The 5,328-nt window shown below is 37.0% G+C and overlaps 1 long non-coding RNA gene across 1 annotated transcript; it reads left to right on the top strand.

Moving 5' to 3' along the window:
• Positions 1–1,997: 1,997 nt before the first annotated feature.
• On the top strand, positions 1,998–4,653 carry LOC124635841. Its single transcript, XR_006985070.1, has 3 exons — positions 1,998–2,675; positions 3,783–3,962; positions 4,129–4,653. It is a non-coding gene; the product is annotated as an uncharacterized LOC124635841 (long non-coding RNA).
• Positions 4,654–5,328: the final 675 nt, after the last annotated feature.

Here is a 5,328-nt window from a genome sequence, read left to right as displayed (position 1 = left end):
ACCTGATTCTTGATATAAACTGTAGTTTTAATTTTCCTTTTAAGATCAACATCTTGGCTCGTCTTTCGCACGTCCTTCCGTTCTCTCGTCCTTGTTCCAATTCCTTTCATCCTACAATCTTTAACATTACACTCTTGTCCCTTTCACACCCAATACGTCATCTCTTTCACTCTTACTTTATCATGCTTCACATCTGTCATTCATCATTACACATTCCATTACACTCATCTTCCTATTACGTTCCTACATACATGTAAACTTGAAAAATAAAATCAATTTTTTAGACCACGATTTTTTTGTAAGCCGATGTGAATTGATTTAAATTATACTTTAAGGAAATAAAAAAATCAGTCGATCGATTACAATCAATTGGCCATCCCTATTCTTTGTCGTTTGATGACGATGGCGGCCATCAATGTTATTTACTTGCGTAAAATATTTTTTATTGTTCATTTTGGCATACAACTAGCCCGTGTTACAAAAGTATTTGCAACTAACATAATAAAATAGACAGTTAATTATCGTGTATTCCAATACATTTTGTTGCATAGGGCCACTTGTCCTTAATTCTATAACAACAGACAACGGACGCAATTTTTTTAAAAGATGTCAAAGTTAGTAACTGTTGCTCCACGACAACAGACGAAATAAATGTTGAAAACTACAATGAGTGTGACGACGAAAACGAAAGTGATGAGTAAGACGACCACAACGATCAGTTCTTCGGTAGCGATATGCACTTAGGTTTGGACGTCGATGGCCTTCTTAATACGGTGAGTAGTGAAATATTCAAGCCACGTGCCATGCTCTGTGCGGCACACACATTACAACTAGTAAAGGATGCTATTGCAGGCAATATTGAAGTACAAATTTGCTTGGAACTAACGAGAAAAGCTGTCAAAAGTTTACGCCGACCTAATATGAAGAATACATATGTATTATAAAATTATCAAATTTAAACAAACCTTTAATTGATTGTCCAACTAGATGGACTTCTACATATCAAATGTTAGTTCGAATGGTTTCGCTAAGAGATATATGCGAATGCCACTCCGAAGTATTTTTTCGAGTAATTTTTGGGAACAAATCACAGACTTAGTCACTTGCTTTAAGCCCATAAATGATGCTACATTAGCTCTTCAACGAGAACAACTTACTATTAGCGATTTTTATATGGAATGGCTCAATTGCAAAGCGAAAGTGGAATCCACCCGAATCCCATTTGCAAACGAATTGGCTCATAACATGAAAGCAAGGGAAAGAAATTTGTTAAATACCGATTTAGTATTCGAAAATTAGTATTTAGATGGTCGCCACAATGTGGTATTATCGGATCAAGAAAGCGCGAAGGCACAAATATTATTATGTGAGGCTTTTAGGCAGTTACAAAGATTAAGATCTTCTGAAACTGATACTAATGAAGTACCTCCTATTGCGAGTAGTAGCCAGCATGACACTGAGAATTTTAGCGATATCTTCGATCTAGAGAAAATGTTGCGAGAAACTGAAACAAGGCGTGGATTACCCACTCTCAGGCCGTCTTAATAATTTTGATAATACTCAGCAAATTAAGATATGAACCCAGGATACCTTTAAATGAAAATATACTAGCTCATTGGCCGAAAAAGTACCTAATAATCATTGCTAAAGGATTATTCCGTCTATAATTGCGTATTAGCTACTCCAGCAACACAAGTGTAGAGAGGTTGTTCTCTTCAGTAAAATATATCTTGAACCCATTACGAAGTAATATTAGCGGAACTTTATTACAAGATATTATGTTGATTAGGCTCAAATAAGATTTATTGGATTAAAAATTTTAATTTTGAAAATCAGGGATTGACATGAATAATGAAAGAAAGATTACTGATTTAATGTTGATCTATTAATTGCTATAAGAACAAATCAAAGACATTTATACCGATATACGGAAAATGAATACTGACGCCATCGCCAGTACATCAAGCTACCCGAAGCATTTTTTTTTATAATTTTGAATCATAATCAAAACGTGTGGAAGTTTAATTATTGTTTTGTTTTAAAGAGCAAATTAAGTAAACATCCGTAAAGGAGAACCATCAAGGTACCCCACAAACCCACCACTCATACACATTGTCACTCTTTGTAAAAAATCATTGCCTAATATGATACAAAAAGGTTCACGTTTTGGAATAACATAAAACTTAACGTTTTCGTATTTCTTATTGTCTATAACAATGTCCACTGTGCACGAACCACTCGTTTTTATCACTGATAAACCTAATCCACTGACCGAAACACTATCATCGTAACACTAATTTCTAGTTGACGACGACACACATCCGTAATAAGATTGATATCGCTGCCCGAATCCACCAGCGCATCTGTTGTTTTACCGCATATTTCCACCGTTTTCAGCGGTTTCTGGCGCGATTTCGATGTAAACAGTGCTATGTTGTTGTTGTTATCAATGATATTATAAAGAAAAAGAGGTAGATATCGCACTGGCACGCAAAAATTGTTGCGAACGAATTCAGACAATTGTCGTAATTTGTTTTTGTCGGCTTATAGCAGCGAGCGAAACAACGCGTGTCTGTGTCGTGCCTATATTTGCCTAAAATGCCAAGTTGTGTGTTACGAAAGTGTAAAAACTATGGTTCCAAGAAAAATAAGAGTGTAGGAGTTTCATACCATACGTAAGTATATTAAAATAATGTCTTATTAAATAGGCTGTAACTAACTAACTAACTTATTTATATATTTTCACGATTTTATTTCTCATTTACTAAATACATTTCGAATTTTTAATATGGCGGTTCGATAAGGACAGCGAATATGATGACAACTGCAACGCGACAAGGACAAATAGCCATGTGTCATAGATTAATCAACTAGAAGCGAAATCGTAGGCAGAATACACAGCGTTCGTTGACCGCTTGAATTAGTTTGTTAGCGTCTTTCTAATAATAATATTAAGATGAGCCCCGCAGGGCATCTGAGGCGGATGACGGGGAGTAGCGACCCCGCGGGGCTATATATCCGAGTGCTCCAGGGAGAGTATACTGTCCCCCATCTCCGGCCTGCCGGAGTGAAGCATGACGGGGGATAGGTCTCCCGCCTCTTGGCTTGCCTTCATCGGCCGGTCAGAGTGGAGTCGCTAGAGCAAGGTTAGCAGTTCTGCTCGGAGGGTAGGTGCCTCGTGGTAAGTGGCGAGTGGGCCGGTGATGCTGGACCCACAGGGAGCGCGTGATCTGCGTTTAAAGTCCGCCGAGGTATCCTCACCCTTCTCAGCCGCTCATGTCCCTGTTGCCCTCTTGTTGCTTTTCAGTGACTGATTCCCGGGGGCCCAGTAAGTGAGTTGGCGAGTCCCCACCTGCCATTTTAACATGTATTTATTACATTGTCATCGGCAGGTGCCACAGTTCCCGTAGTTTCCCCATTCCTAGTCCATTAGCATCCCATCACAATAGCCCAAGTAGTTTTCATCCATAGTTAGCAATAGTTTAGCACAGAACCGGGGATTGTCCTTGGGTACATTTCTATAGTGTATACAGGGATAATCGTCGGTTTTGTGCCACCATTCATTGTCTCAAAAGGGCTTCAGCGTGTTGGCTTCGGCCCCACGCTCGCCTCCCAAAAATCCGGGACTCTATAGTCCCGAGGTCTGGTAGAGACATACAAGATATTAAGATGATATAGAATTCAATTAGTAATAGCGGGCTAGTCAATATTATTTTATTACTCGATTAGAAAGTATGTACCTTAAATAAAACATTTTTTGTAATGTTTTTGTTATCTTGCAGATTTCCTACTGATGATTATATAAAACATAAATGGGTCAGCATAGTTCAGGCGGAAAGAAGTGAATTTAACTGGATACCTACAAAAAGTAGTACAATTTGTTCTGAACATTTAAAAAATGAAGATAAATATACTACTTCTAAGTTAGTTTGAAAAAAACTACAGTACCTGTGATGGCCCCGGTAAAGTTTAATTTTATAAATATTATGATAGTTGAATATTTTCACCACAAGAAAAGAATGATCGTAACTTATGTAATTACGTGATCCGTGCATTCAATCTTGCTCAATTAATTACAAATATAATTTGTAATTACCATATCAATTAAGAGAATTTATTATATTTCAGGACAATGATGATGTTCCACAATTTCGCTCACCTACCAGTCTGGACCATTTTGATATATCCGACATGGATTCGACACCCCCAGAAAAATACGTTAGGCGGATATTCCATACTGCCCTGCCTCATCCCCGTGTTTTGGCTAAATGGTACCAAAATAGTTCAATGTTGCCGGGTTTTACGAAACAGGCATTTGATATTTTAAAACAAAAAAGTAATTTATCTAGTCTAGAAAAAAAAATATTTGTGGCCTGATTGTAGACGAAATGGCTCTCAGGCATCAAACTCAATGGACAGGCAAAAATACAGAGGGATTAGTAAATTATGGTTCTGGACCTTCAGAAAACAAAGAAATTGCAACAGAAGCATGTGTTTTTATTTTAGTATGTTTAAGTGAAAACTGGAAAATTCCTGTAGCTTACTTTTTCGTCAAGGGGTTATCATCAGAGACGAGGGCTACTTTAATCATGGATTGTTTAAGACATTGTCATGCAGCAGGCGTTGACGCAGTAAGTTTGACTTTCGATGGTTGTGCGGCTAACTTGTCTACTGCAGCGGTTCTAGGCTGTAAACTGAGCGTTATTGATAACTTAAAAACTACATTTAAACATTCTAAAACCAATAAAGAAGTTGCACTTTTCCTAGATCCATGCCACATGATTAAATTGGTACGCAACACTTTTGAAGCGAAGTCAGTTATTTTTAATAATGAAAATAAAGAGATAAGGTGGCAACTATTAAAAAATCTTAACAAACTGCAGACAAACCAGGGCTTGAATTTTGCCAACCGACTTACACAACGACACTTAAATTTTCGCAATGAAATTATGAAGGTCAAGTTAGCCACACAACTTTTAAGTAGAAGTGTCGCAAATGCTTTGCAGCTTTGCGAAGAGACACTGCGTTCATCAAATTTTAAAGATTCGGGTCCCACTAGAGACTTCATAATATTATTTAATGACTTGTTTGATGTTTTTAATTCGAGAGCTCGTGACAAATTTGGATTCAAAAAGCCTGTTAGTTCAGGTAATGCAAAAGAAATATTTGCTTTTCTAGAAAAACCTAAAAAATATATACTTGAATTGCGTATTTACAATAAAAACAGAATTACCCGACGTGGACATGTTTTTATGAAAATAACTAAAAAGAAGCTCGTGCAATGTAAATCTAAAACCGGTTTTTTAGGATTTTTTATTTGTATCGAAA

This window comes from Helicoverpa zea, chromosome 13, assembly GCF_022581195.2.
Source record: "Helicoverpa zea isolate HzStark_Cry1AcR chromosome 13, ilHelZeax1.1, whole genome shotgun sequence".
Lineage (NCBI taxonomy): Eukaryota > Metazoa > Arthropoda > Insecta > Lepidoptera > Noctuidae > Helicoverpa > Helicoverpa zea.
This window is presented reverse-complemented; position numbering and strand designations above follow the sequence as displayed.